This window comes from Montipora capricornis, chromosome 11 (assembly GCF_036669925.1).
Source record: "Montipora capricornis isolate CH-2021 chromosome 11, ASM3666992v2, whole genome shotgun sequence".
NCBI lineage: Eukaryota > Metazoa > Cnidaria > Anthozoa > Scleractinia > Acroporidae > Montipora > Montipora capricornis.
Window position 1 is genome coordinate 7081988 of NC_090893.1, and position 15000 is coordinate 7096987.

The window sequence follows — 15000 nt, forward strand, 5'->3', positions numbered from 1 at the left end:
AGCTTGGGGTAGATGACGGTAAACGTGGTTAACTAGAGGTAAAAGTGGTCGAATAAGGTTAGCTTAGGGTAATCCTACATCTTAGGGTAGATGTGGGAAAACATGGTTCACTTAGAGTAGATGTGGGTAAACGTGGTTAACTTAGTGTAGATGTGGGTAAACGTGGTTAACTAAAGGTAAAAGTGGTCGAATGAGGTTAGCTTAGGATAGATGTGGATAAACGTACTTTACTTAGGGTAGATGTGAGTCAATGTAGTTAACTTAAGGTAGATGTAAACGTGGTTAACTTAGGGTAGATGAGGGTAAACGTGAAAAACTTAGGGTAGATGAGGCTAAACGTGGTTCAGTTAGGGTAGACGTAGGTAAACGTGGTTAACTTAAGGTAGATATGGGTAAACTTGGTTAACTAAGGGCACATGTGGGTAAAAGTGGTTAAACGTTTTTTTTTTGTATTTAGGCGATCCCCCGAGCGAGGTGCAATGCCCGGAAGTCTTGACAACAGAAAATGGAAACAACAGAAATGGGGATCGCCCAGGAGAGGGAGCACCCCCTAAACGGGGCCGGCACACCAAATTCGTCGGGGAGTCGAATCCTTATCTCCTACAGAGATAAAAAATCTAAAACGCGAAACATGCTAATAAAAGGCAAAACAACAAAAAAGGATTAAAAACAGACGTGGAGATGAAAATAATAAGTGTAAGCAATATTTACAAGAGCGAATGAACTAGAAAGAGCAAACGAAGGAGGAACCACTAATGAGTCCAAATACACCGTTACCACCCCACTGGCGGAGGAAGTATTTGCGGCGACGGCTAGAGTTAAAACGTTTAAAATACAAAGGCTGATAAAAACGTAGGCGGGCCTTTATACCAGAGATAAGGTGAACTGCGCTGGGGGGCTCTGAGCGAAAACGGTGATCATTGCGCTGTAACCAGACCAGATATTTACAAACGTTCAACAGGTAGCAAAATACCTCGGGAACGCAACTCATCTCATCCGACGAAAAACCAAAGAGGGCATGGCGAAGAGAAATAGACGGAGCCAGAGGGGAAGCCCGGGAGAGTTGAGTCTGGACCCAAGCATACCCACTCTGAACAAGAGGACAAAAGAAAAATAGGTGTTCGAGACTTTCCAGCTGAAACCCACAAAAACAGGATAAAGGGATAGTGGGACACCAAGAAGAAATGCGCTGAGCAGTATATAGGACCAGATGTGGTTAAACGTGGTTCACTTAGGGTACATTTGGGTAAAAGTGGTTAACTAAGGGTAGATGTGAGTAAACATGGTTAACTTGGGGTAGATGTGGTTAAACGTGGTTCACTTAGGGTAGATGTGGGTAAACGTGGTTAACTTAGGGTAGATGTGGGAAAACGTGGTTAAGTTAGGGTAGATGAGGGTAAACGTGGTTATCTTAGGGTATATGTGGGTAAACGTGCTTATCTTAGGGTACATGTGGGTAAACGTGGTTCACTTAGGGTAGATGTGGGCAAACGTAGTTTACTTAAAGTAGATGTGGGTAAACCCGGTTTAGGGTAGATGAGGGTAAACGTGGTTAACTTAGGGTAGATGTGGATAAATGTTGTTAACTTAGGGTAGATGTGGGTAAACGTGGTTCACTAAGGGTAGATGTGGGTAAACGTGGTTAACTAAGGGTAGATGTAGTTAAACGTGGTTCACTTAGGGTAGATGTGGGTAAACGTGGTTCACTAAGGGGAGATGTGGGTAAACGTTGTTAACTTAGGGTAAATGTGGTTAAACGTGGTTCACTTAGGGTAGATGTGGTTAAATGCGGTTAACTTAGGGTAGATATGGGTAAACATGGTTAACTAAGGGTAGATGTGGGTAAACGTGCTTAACTAAGGGTAGATTTGGTTAAACGTGGTTCTCTTATGGTACTTGTGAGAAAACGTGGTTAACTAAGGGTACATGTAGATGTGGGTAAACGTGGTTAACTTAGGGTAGATGTGGGTAAACGTGCTTAACTAAGGGTAGATGTGGTTAAACGTGGTTCACTTATGGTAGATGTGTGTAAACATGGTTTACTTGGGGTAGATGTGGTTAAACGTGGTTCACTTAGGGTAGATGTGGTTAAACGTGGTTCATTTAGGGTAGATGAGGGTAAACGTGGTTAACTTAGGGTAGATGTGGGTAAACGTTGTTAACTTAGGGTAGATGTGGGTAAACGTGGTTACCTTAGGGTAGATGTGGGTAAACGTGCTTCACTAAGGGTAGATGTGGTTAAACATGGTTCAAGTAGGGTACATGTGGGTAAACGTGATTAACTAAGGGTAGATGTGGGTAAACATGGTTAACTAAGGGTAGATGTGGTTATACGTGGTTCACTTAGGGTAGATGTGGTTAAACGTGGTTCACTTAGGGTAGATGAGGGTAAACGTGGTTAACTTAGGGTAGATGTGGTTAAACGTGGTTTACGTAGGGTAGATGTAGGTAAACGTGGTTAACTAAGGGTAGATGTGGGTAAACGTGGTTCACTAAGGGTAAATGTGCTTAAACGGGGTTCACTTAGGGTACATGTGGGTTAACGTGGTTAAGTAAGGGTACATGTGGGTAAACGTGGTTAAATAAGGATAAATGTGGGTAAACGTTGTTAACTTAGGGTAGATGTGGTTAAACCTGGTTAACTTAGTGTGGATGTGGTGAAACCTGGTTAACTTAGGGTGGATGTGGTGAAACCTGGTTAACTTAGGGTAGATGTGGGTAAACGTGGTTTACTTAGGGTAGATGTGGGTAAACGTGGTAAAACGAGGTGAACTTAGGTACACCGGTAACTACATGCCTTACTCTTTACGAACAGTGTGTGGGTTCTTTTACGGGACCTCCGGCTTATCGTCCTTATCGGAGAAGACTAGAGAGTCTAACCATTTGCAGATGTAATTACAAAGGCAGCACTTTCTCCTCAGTTATTTAAGACCCTGAGTGTTGGTCCGGCCCGAGTTGAACTCACGACCTCCCGCGTGACAACCTGGTGCTCATCCAACTGAGCCACCGGTGCGCGGTTAAACCTTGTTTTTACATTCGTTCTACTTTTTTCATTCATTCGTCCCTTCATTCCTTCATTTTTTAGTTTATAAGGACTCATTTCTCCCTGCATCCTACTAATCTATGCAAAAGCCTTCATATATATATATCAAAAAAACACTCAACTAGAATCATAGTTCTTTATTTCATGTTAATTCAAGGTTCTCTTTTGAACTGGGGTAGTTAAGCAGATTTTATCAATTCAATTAAGCTCAACTGATGAGACTACATCTAGTTGTTAGTTGCCACTTTTTCTGAATTTGGATATGCAGGCTGAGCTTGTGACAGACCCCACCCCGCAGAGTGAAGGAGGAGGACCAAGTTCCAAGTCGTTGTAAAGCCAAACACTGAGGTTACATAAAATAAGCGTTGTCTTGAATCAAAAATATATTTCAACAACAACAAGCTTTTTTACCATATTTAAACATATTACAATCACAAAAAATAATTGATACTAAAATTTGTTAATAGTTCACTCAGAGCAAATTAAAAAAAAATTATATTAAAGCTTGAAAAGATAATTTTAAGGAACAGATAATATCATGAGAAAATCAAATAACAGTAAAAAAGGAAAACCCGCAGTCAAAAGACTCAATGCATGCAAGCAGAAAAAGATGAATTACAATACTAAGTACTACATTACTAAATACCAGGGCCCGGTTTGTTCAAAAGCCGATTAACGCTAATTCCAGATTAAAAATTAACCAAGGAGTTTGTAGTGCCTCGAACATTGTTGTGTTACATTTCTATCCGTGACACTTGCATGCTTAGAGGGGGCGTCTCTATTGCTCCTCGACTTTCAATAAACACGTGCGTCTTTGTAATTTCTGAGAGTGGTGTTCCGGAGAGAATAAAGTATTGAATTTAGCTTCGTTTCTGCTTCTCGCTAAAAGTTTATTTCTCTACTCCCAAGAGCTGTTCAACGCTGATATTCGGCAAAACCTTACATTAGAAGAAGTCAATCTTGAAAAACAAAAATAAGCAAAAGAAACTTTCACCGAAAAGTTAAAACTGGAAATAAAAGTATACGCTAATCCTGGATTAAGTTAATCTGCTTTCGAACAACCGGGCCCAGATGAACATTCATAAGTCTGCAAGATGTTTAGCTTTACTTCCTTGTTGAATTCTTTTTGGGGTAGATGTTTAAATTATTCCAAATTTTGGCAGCTGCAAGGCAAATGTTAAATTGACCATAGTTAGTTTTGATATTTTTTATGTAATATTACTTGATTTAGCAAATCTGGTTTTGTATTGATAAATTGATGATACTGTCCTGAAGAAATTATCAAAAGATGAGGGAAGAGGGTTGTTATGATACTGATACATAAAAACTACGTAAAAGAAAACAATGTCCTTTTCTTTTAAAATTTCCAGAGCTTTGCAGAGAGGCTCAGAGTGCTCATCTGGTTTTGACAAGGTAGTAATTAATACATATGGCTCTCTTTTGTAGAATTGTTAAGGATTTAAGAGTAGAACTATAAGTATTTCCCCGAACTGATACACCATAATTAAGGAACTTAAGGTATTTACGAATTCTTCTGTAGGGGCATGATTATCATAGTTTAAGAGATAAATGTTAAAACCACCAGATATCAAGCAGAGCTTTTTTTTTTAATCCAAGACAGAATAAAAGTTATTCACAAATATTTGTAAATTTAAAGAAGGATGCCCATACACAGGACCACAATGCAGGGGTGTAGCCAGGATTTTTCAAAAGGGGGGTCACACAGTGTCAAACAATATTAGATTAAGTCTGTAATTGTGGTTGTAAAATTCATTAATAATTCATTAGGGTGCAAACCAATCCCAGCACAGTATTCACATCACATATTGTACACAACTGTAAACCCCAATACAAATCAACTGGGGTTGATGAATATTATTATTAAACAGTAGAATTAACTTTTGATACAAACTCCTGCTCAGCTAATTAGTATTCATTAACTTTTGATACAGATCTCTACTGATTAAAATAACAATACTTTGCATTTAATTTAATGTATGTATTCATTTCACAAGCAGGATAAAATATTCGCGTCCGATCTGTATGGATTTACAATGGCTCGCCATTGTAAAGGCCCCTACAGATATCCCGCTCATATTTTTATCTACTACTAAATCATCAGTATGTTATAGAATTTAGAGTATCCTTGGAGCACAAACAGTCAGAGTTGGAGTTGAAAGAAAGCTGAAAAAGCTCACAATCCTCAATTGTCAGAGTGAAATGGAAAAATTGAATGGCTGCAGAACTGACAGGTCCATCCATGGCTATGTAAAAAAAATTCAGGAGAGCAAAAGCAGTTTATTGCTGATCAAAATAAAAAGTTTTAGAGTCTTCAGTATGTGAATCGATCAATATCGAGAATTTACACTATAGAGTTATCGATAAACAAGAAGTCGCTGGAAAAAAGGCTTAAGTTTCTAAAAGATGTCGTAGAATTTTCCTCTTTTTTCCCTGCATAACAAGTTGTTTGTGGAATAAAAGGAACCCCAAAACCATTTTTCGGTCAACTCACACAAAAAATTCAATTTCATGGTTATAGACCGAGCACCTTATGCGCATATGCCTACCCAACATTAAGCATTGCCCTTGAGTCTATTACTGCTTTTGAAAACATTTTTACCAAACCAACGCTGCAAATGGAAATGCTAAGACCATCACGTTAAAGTAAAACATGACTGGAATGAGGAAAGGAATCCCAGATGTTGGACCTGCCTTAACTTGTTCAGTCTGTAGTCATGTAGAAGTCATTGTAGGGTACTCGTCTCACCCCAGTGGAGCATCACCGATCTCCTTTCTTTGTTTCTTCATCCAGTCATACAAGAGTTTAAAATACTCAGTGATAGCTGAAACATCCACCTCCTTTACTTCCTGTCATCTTCTCCAGAGCATAGGCCCAAGGTTTTCTCTTGACCTCATCTTCAACATGTTACTGGAGTAAAAAAAAAAATAGAAAGAAAGGAACTTTATTCAAGTGTCTAGTCATTCTAATGCTGGAGCACTAATTGGGGACACAGTACACTGAAATCAACAAATTGATGCAAATAAAATCAAATGTTGGTTTTTGAGAAGAGTATAAAATTGGAGTAACCGGAAAAAAACATCTCGGAGAACAGTAGAGAACCAACAAACTCAACCCACATGTGACGCAGAGTCTGGGAACACATTGGTGAGAGGCGAGTGCTCTCACCACTGAACCTGAGCTCTGACAGGTTTCTGCCTATGATTCCAAGAGTATTATTGAACACATTCTTTTTACTTGATGCAAACACTCATTAAAAACAGTTTTTCCCACTGTCAGCTTAATTTTTTAGCAGTGGGACTTATAAGGAGAGTGCTTTCTGATAGTTACCTTTGTTTGACACCTAACACGATTGTAGCCTGTATCAATAAAGTGACTGTTAACTAATTGTTACTAAATCAGGGGTTTCAATAAAATTTGAAGTAGGCAGCTGGTTTGAGTCTAGTAGCCGACTGTATCAAGAAGGGGCTAGCTGTTAGGCCCCTTCGTCTAGGGGGGTCTGGGGGCATGCCCCCCCCAGAAGATTGTGAAATCTGGAAGCTCTGAAATGCGATTTCCAGCATTCTGGGCACCACATTGAGTACAAAGATAAAGGGAGATTTCTTATCAACAGAGACACTGTGTGCAATTAAGCCCATTCTCTTGAAAATTGCCAGCGAAGAAAGATTTGGACCATTTCAAAAGGAAAATGAACGATTTTTAATGTTATATGACGTTTCGACAACTTCCTGTCATCATTACTACCAATTTCAAGCTGCCGGGAACGGCAAACTTTTTTGCGCGTTTTTTCAAGCGCGAATTTAAACAGAAATCGGTTCTGTCGAACGATAGGAATATGTCCTTTTAATCTGAACAAACGAAAAATTTACTGTTTTTGGAAAACAAGTCTTGACGGTTACTCAATAACAACCTGTTTTACATTAAACGTCTTGACATGTTTGGGGACGTAACTAAACGTAATTGAATTACGTAAAAAAATGTGACGGTTGGTCTAGGCCAAACTGCGGAAAAAAGTTATAGCCGTTCACTGTAGCTCAAAGATGGCAATATCAAATCTGATAATTATTTTGAAATTGAGGTTAAAAAAAGTACATTCAAGTCGATCAAAATGAATTTTACTTCAGGTTTGAAGGAATCCCTCAATTAATTCAATTTAGGGGAAAAAGTAGCCGACTTCTCTGAGCGAAGTAGCCAGCGCTTTTCGTCGGCTGTCGGTGCTTATTGAAACCCCTGCTAAATTCTCTCTACAACAGCACTTCCTCCAACCACAGTCAACTCGTCCCTGCACTGTACACACATCGATATCAGAACGCTTTTTAACTGCAATAAATGATTATTTCATATTTAAGTTTTTACCAAGTAATTCACTTCTGCTTGGCCGCACAAGTTAAAAAGCTGACAAAGAGTTGCTCATATTAACTGTGAGTTCCCATGATGTAGTTTCACTGGTTTAGCAGGGTTCAGCAGCACTTCCTCCAACCACAGTCAACTCGTCCCTGCACTGTACGCACATCGGAACACCTGATGCTGTTTCTAATAAAAATAATTGATATAATAATAATTAAAATAAGTATAATATTTAAGCTAATTAATGCACTTGTTGGTTTGTCACGCCGTTTGCGTCTTAACTTGGATGCATAGTTCTGGTTTCGATAAAGACGGCAATCAATAATGTAGCCTGCGAGCAGGCTCTCATGGGGGACTAGGGCTGGGGTTGAATGATAATTCAATCTCCCACACAGCCCCAGTCCCTCGGAGAGCCGTGCAAGCATAGTCACGCCTTCCCTCCCCCTCTATCTGCAACCTCGTTCCCAGGGCTTCTCCCTCATTTGGGGGCGGGGCAATAAAAAAACGCCCCTCCCCCAAATGAGGGAGAAGCCCTGGGAACGAGGTTGCAGATAGAGGGGGAGGGGAATCGTGACTATGCTTGCACGGCATTATTGATTGCCGTCTTTATCGAAACCAGAACTATGCATCCAAATTAAGACGCAAACAGCGTGACAAACAAACAAGCGCATTGCTTGAAATTACTTACTTGCCGTTTGTATGCTTCGACACACATCCTCAGAAGTGACTGTTAACTAATTGTTGCTAAATTCTCTCTCCAACAGCACTTCCTCCAACCACAGTCAACTCGTCCCTGCACTGTACACACATCGATATCGGAACGCCTTTTAACTGCAATAAATGATATATTTCATATTTAAGTTTTTATTTTAATTATTTATGTACATTTTGTATTTTTACTGGGTTGCCGTAGGGCAATCCCAGTCGGAAATTGGGTGGCATTTGTTTGGTATTCTTTTTTTTTCCGTGTCGGTAAAAGTCTTGCCTGTCACTCCCCAGCTAAGTGGTATCTTTGTGCATAGAGCCTTCTGCTCGTATTTTCTTAGGATCGAGAGGGTAGCTGAAATGCGTAGATTTCTCTGGTGGACACAGTAGAATGATAAACTTAACCGGCAATGGCGTCGAAAGTCATGCAACGCATTTTGGCATAATTTTATTCTGTTACTCATCACCTTAGTGCTGTAAAAATGTTAAAAAATTTACGTCAAAAAAGTTACAGGAAAGCCATCACTCATGGACACAAAATTGTCTCCTTGAGATCACACACCCGGAGAATATTAGTCAGTGCCTTTTCAAGACGTGTGCCTGTGCACACAAAACAAACGTTAAATTATTCCTTTTGAGCAATACAATTCATCTGTTTTGTTATTTAAAGAACTACGTCAAAGCTGTGCTTCCTGTTCTGCAAAACGTAGCCTGAACCGACAGAACAAACTTGTCCTTGATAGATGAAGTCGAAATGATTAAATGAGTAACTTGAGGAAGTTATATCTTGCGAACAAGCTCGGTGACCTATTTATTTAATTGCACATTTCGAGTCACCATAATGTAGGGAATAATCGAGAAAAGTTTAAGGAAAATCTTACAACAACATCTTCTACTACTAAGGAATCACCTTAAGTGTTATTAACGACACAACTGAATTATTTAAGACCGCTGTGCCCAGTAAAGTTGTAAGTGATTCTAATAATTCGTTTTCCTGATGCAAACACTCATTAAAACAGTTTTTCCCATGGCTTAAATTAATTTCGAGTCAATCCTGCCATGAACGCGTTTACTGCAACAAGAGATGAACCAAGTACTTCACTGCTGCCTTGATGCTGCCAGTTCTGCTCGTCCGCACAAGTCAAAAAGCTCGTAGAGAGTTGCTCATGTAAATTTTGAAGTCCTATGACCTTGCGTCACTGGTTAAGCAATGACAATAGGTGACGTTAACGATATCTCCTCTACACTGAGTCGAAAATACTATATCCAGATGGGGAAAAAAAGGCTTTTCCCTCTTCCTTATGATTTTTCTACATGTTCTTATTTCAGAGTGGGAAGAGACAAGGCGGTATCAAAATTCCAATAATAAGGTTAAGTTAACCTTAACGTACCCAGGAAGTGTTCTCTAAAACTTCCAAACATTGGTCAGCTCCAAACAATAAGGACATGAATACATCAGAAGTTTCAACTTGTTCTTTTTATAAGGCTAATACGCGAGTTACCTTCTCTAGGTCAAAACCGAAACTCAAGGTTAATTAACTGTGAGTTCCCACAATGTAGCTTCACTGGTTTAGCAGGCTTTAAAAAGTAACAGGAGACAAGAAGTTTGGAACAAGACACCAGTGAAAGTAATCATGTGGAGAGAGAGAGAGAGAGAGAGAGACCCCCAACGGAACACAACTTTAGGGATGTCACTTCCTTAACATAACGGAAAATGGATTATTACTGGCACGCATGACAAAGCACTTCAAGCAGTGAAAAATGAATTATACTACGCCACGGACGATATTTTCCTTACACTCTTTCACAAATTATCCACCCAAAAAATTCAATCCTCTTTCGAGATTGACGATAAAATAATCTTAAGTACACAGTCAAAATACCATAACTGGATAGGGAAAACAACTCCTTTATGCCAATTACATTTCCAGTAATTAGAAGTTACTCAAAGTAATTACAAGTACTAACATGCTTTTCCTTAATAAATTTTTCTACATGTATTTAGTTTAAGGTTGGAAGAGACAGGGGCAACATCAAAATCCCAATAACAAGGTTAAGTTAACCTTGAGGTTTTCAAAAAGCAGACTCCAAAATTAAACATGGTCAGCTCCAAACGAAAAAAAGTGAATTCTTCTGAAGTTTAAACTTTTCTCCTTTAATTAACAGAACAATAGTAAGTTAAAAGCTAAACTTGACGTATAACCCATTTGAAATTTCTTACCGTTGAGTCAATGATCCTGCCATGAACATGTTGACAGCAAAAAGAGATGAACCAAGTAATTCACTTCTGCTTGGCCGCACAAGTTAAAAAGCTGACAAAGAGTTGCTCATATTAACTGTGAGTTCCCATGATGTAGTTTCACTGGTTTAGCAGGGTTCAGCAGCACTTCCTCCAACCACAGTCAACTCGTCCCTGCACTGTACGCACATCGGAACACCTGATGCTGTTTCTAATAAAAATAATTGATATAATAATAATTAAAATAAGTATAATATTTAAGCTAATTAATGCACTTGTTGGTTTGTCATGCCGTTTGCGTCTTAATTTGGATGCATAGTTCTGGTTTCGATAAAGACGGCAATCAATAATGTAGCCTGCGAGCAGGCTCTCATGGGGGACTAGGGCTGGGGTTGAATGATAATTCAATCTCCCACACAGCCCCAGTCCCTCGGAGAGCCGTGCAAGCATAGTCACGCCTCCCCTCCCCCTCTATCTGCAACCTCGTTCCCAGGGCTTCTCCCTCATTTGGGGGCGGGGCAATAAAAAAACGCCCCTCCCCCAAATGAGGGAGAAGCCCTGGGAACGAGGTTGCAGATAGAGGGGGAGGGGAATCGTGACTATGCTTGCACGGCATTATTGATTGCCGTCTTTATCGAAACCAGAACTATGCATCCAAATTAAGACGCAAACAGCGTGACAAACAAACAAGCGCATTGCTTGAAATTACTTACTTGCCGTTTGTATGCTTCGACACACATCCTCAGAAGTGACTGTTAACTAATTGTTGCTAAATTCTCTCTCCAACAGCACTTCCTCCAACCACAGTCAACTCGTCCCTGCACTGTACACACATCGATATCGGAACGCCTTTTAACTGCAATAAATGATATATTTCATATTTAAGTTTTTATTTTAATTATTTATGTACATTTTGTATTTTTACTGGGTTGCCGTAGGGCAATCCCAGTCGGAAATTCGGTGGCATTTGTTTGGTATTCTTTTTTTTTCCATGTCGGTAAAAGTCTTGCCTGTCACTCCCCTGCTAAGTGGTATCTTTGTGCATAGAGCCTTCTGCTCGTATTTTCTTAGGATCGAGAGGGTAGTTGAAATGCGTAGATTTCTCTGGTGGACACAGTAGAATGATAAACTTAACCAGCAATGGCGTCGAAAGTCATGCAACGCGAATGGCGTTTTAATGGATCTTTGAACAAAATATACCCTTATGAAGTTCAATAATGGCAAGTCAATTGAATACTGAACAAGACAGGCGGTGGAATCTTACAAGCGACGAGTAATGGACTTCGACAACAATCTGTCGCCCGTCGAACCGAAATCAAAGTGAGGTGCATTTCTAATTTTACCAAGTGTGCTGTTATGTAGAACACTGAAACCAAATGGAAAATTATCTGGTAACTTATGGGTTCAAAGACAGAACAAATCGAACACCTCAAGTGGATCTGTGATCAACTCTGCACAGTCTTCACTAAAAACATAATTGGAAATGTGACAGTCAAGAATTATTTGAAAGAAAGCTTGTCGTCTATTTTGTGCTTCATTATTCAAGGAAAAGGTTCTTCATGGAAACGGTTTGATCCTGAACTTTTAATTTGGTGTAATATTGCACATATTTGACACAACTGAGTTTTTTTCTCTTCATGCACGCAATAAAATAGAAAGGGGTTTTTGCCTCTAATAGCAAATATGTTGTTTCTTTCAAATAATTGTTCCCTGGAAAAGGTGGCTTTTATGAATTCATCATGTTTTATAATATGCGAGCTTAACTGGATAGCTTTTATGGCAATAGTAAAGCATTTTCGTGTCAAAATGAGGTTAGTGTCTTTCTGTTGTGCTAACTTAATTAAATATAAATATACATTCTGCCTCGTGAGTTTGTTATTCTCGTTAACCAGCAATGGCCTCGAAAGTCATTGCAATGCAAATGGCATTTTAGTGCATCTTTTATGTTGCTTGTTTCAATAAAATGTTTCGCTGGAAAAGGATTCTGTGATATTTTCTGCCTTTGTGAATTATAATATCGTAATGTGTATTGAATTTTCGAGCTCAAGGTTGAAATGTGATACGGGAGGACATTTTTAGTATTGCTCTGTCAGCAGGAAAGGTTCACGAAAATAAGCAGGTCTGTTGCAAGCGTGCTTGAGTTTCAACAAACTGAGCCGCAAAATCAGCAAAAAATTGTGACGCCGATGAATAATAAAGTAGCGGCTATTTCCAAAATGACGGAATTACCTGGTGATAAATAACCTCGTCTTGGAGAGTAAATTTTTGACTTAGCAGAAACAATGGTCAACCTAAAGGTTTGGGCGATTGTGATCTTTGTTTTGACTTCGCTCATTTATTGTCAAACTTTATAACACTTGACAGAAAAAGAAACTTATGAAAACCGGGTATCTTGCCATCATTTGACGCGGATGCTTCACTGTTTGGCGAGTAAACATGCCGTGGTAACTTAATCATGGCGCCCGCTGAATTCCGGCTATGTGACTTTCGATTTTGCGATTTATTTCTGCAGCCAAAATTGAACGTAGCAAAAATCAATTATCAACATGTCAGCCCAAAAGCCAATGTTTCTCACTTCCCATTTATTTTCTTCAATCTTTCTGGGTTCAATACTTTGCTAGTAACCACATGTCTTCTCAGGCTATTTACCCAAGACTTCTACCATGGCACTACAATGATAGACAATACCAAAACAATATCCTGTACTGTAAGAGCTACATATTACGCAAGGATAACTTGAATCTCCTGGAAGACAACACACAGCTCAGTTGACATTCTATATGGAATAAATCGCTGTGTTACTTCACTACCACGCGTAAGCAATGCCTGTCTGTTTTTTCCAAAGAGGACAGGAATTTCTTCTTTTTGACAAATGATAGGCCGGTAGCCAGCTTTTTACGTCAGAAAAGGATCTTTTTAGTCGTACGAACATGTGAGGACATGCGAGCCAAAGGGCCTCTGCTGGTATGACTTCTGGGTGATCCCTTAATTAAATGGTCTTAATGACCCCCCAACTTGAAAAAAAGTTGGCTGGGACAGTGCACGAACTACAAGCAACCCAGTGTACTATCACGGAGGGTCTAGTTTAATCTAAAAAAAATTGTCTGCACCCGAAACTAACCTAATACTATGTTTCTAATAATAATAATAATAATAATTAAAATAATTATACTTATTATAATAATTTGAATTATAATTATACTAATTATGTTAATTATAATAATTATAATAAAATTTTTAAGGGGGGCAGCCTCGTTTCCAAGGCTTCTCCCTCAGAAGGGGGCGGGGCAGTAAAAAAAGCCCCACCCCCAAATGAGGGAGAAGCCCTGGGAACGAGGTTGCAGATAGAGGGGGAGGGGAATCGTGACTTTGCTTGCACGGCATTATTGATTGCCGTCTTTATCGAAACCAGAACTATGCATCAAACGGCGTGACAAAAACATGCAAGCGCATTGTTTGAAATTACTTACTTGGCGTTCGTATCCTTCGACATACATCCTCAGAAGTGACTGTTAACTAATTGTTAATTCATTAATCAATTATTGTTAATAAGTAGTTACTTAATAGGTTACATATTAAAAAGTTTGAATTCGTAGTAAACGGTCACTTCTGAGGATGTATGTCGAAGCATAGGAAACGTCATGTAAATAATTTCAAACAGTGCGCTTGTTTATACTTTAATGTTTGTCACCACTGCTTTTCTTTATTATTCTTTGTCTTGCGCGAAATTAATAGAAATACTCCTCTCAAAATGGATAGGTTACCTTAGTTGTTGTTGTCGGATATGGATAGTTCTCGCTGTTCATTTCACTCCGAGGGGTGTTTCGCCTTTAACTGTAACTACTCGGCTTAGTTTGCGGCAAAGAAAGCTTTCATATCTCGGGAGATCTTCGAAAAGGAAATAGTCTCCTTTTCTACGATTAACGCGTGGATTTTACGCACTTCTCTTTTATCTCCTCAACAATATTTACGTTCTGTAGGAAATGTCCTCGGCAGTTGGTTCCCCTTCCCCATCTGCGTCCACGACCTCTTGTACTTGTTGTTTGCATCTTTGGCCGCTCTGCGCCTTTTACTCGATGTTGCATTGAGACTAACTTCTCTGACAGCTACGAGCTGGGGTATCGTAATTTCGCTGTTCGTGTTTTCCTCGTACTTCATCTTTTTGTCTTGTTGGTCTTAATTCTTCCTCATTGTCGTCTTGTGATGTTTCCTTTCTTCGTATTAAGCGTGATCCCATGACCAGTCGTTTGTCCAAATGCGCTTGCAGAGATCGTCTCTTTTTAGTGGGTTTACTTGCAGGAGTTTTGCCCGACCACGAACCCTGCAAGTAGTTAACGACGGTTTCGTGAGAGCTAATTTGCATAAGCAGTGTTTAATTTCTTGTTTTTCTTTATTTTCTTTGGAGTAGTCTTCAATATAAGAACGTATACAGAGGAGGACCTCAAGAATGATCCTGAAAGCTGACAGTGATTATAAAACTCGCTAATTTGAGATCTCTTCAACAACGACGCTTTATGGCTGATGTTACTTTTTATACAAGGTTTAAATGCTTATCTGAACTTGGAAATTACTAATTATTAGTGATCATCACATTCTTAAAAGGTTATCACTGTTTGAACTAAGGAAAAAATTTGCAAAGGCATCCAA

General features: G+C 39.2%; 1 long non-coding RNA gene across 1 annotated transcript; it reads right to left on the reverse strand.

Moving 5' to 3' along the window:
* Positions 1-3165: 3165 nt before the first annotated feature.
* On the reverse strand, positions 3166-14532 carry LOC138024047 (uncharacterized). The gene is made up of 7 exons (XR_011126875.1): positions 14118-14532; positions 11067-11209; positions 10336-10564; positions 8098-8240; positions 7419-7595; positions 5756-5972; positions 3166-4206 (listed from the first exon to the last, which is right to left on the reverse strand). It is a non-coding gene; the product is annotated as an uncharacterized lncRNA (long non-coding RNA).
* Positions 14533-15000: the final 468 nt, after the last annotated feature.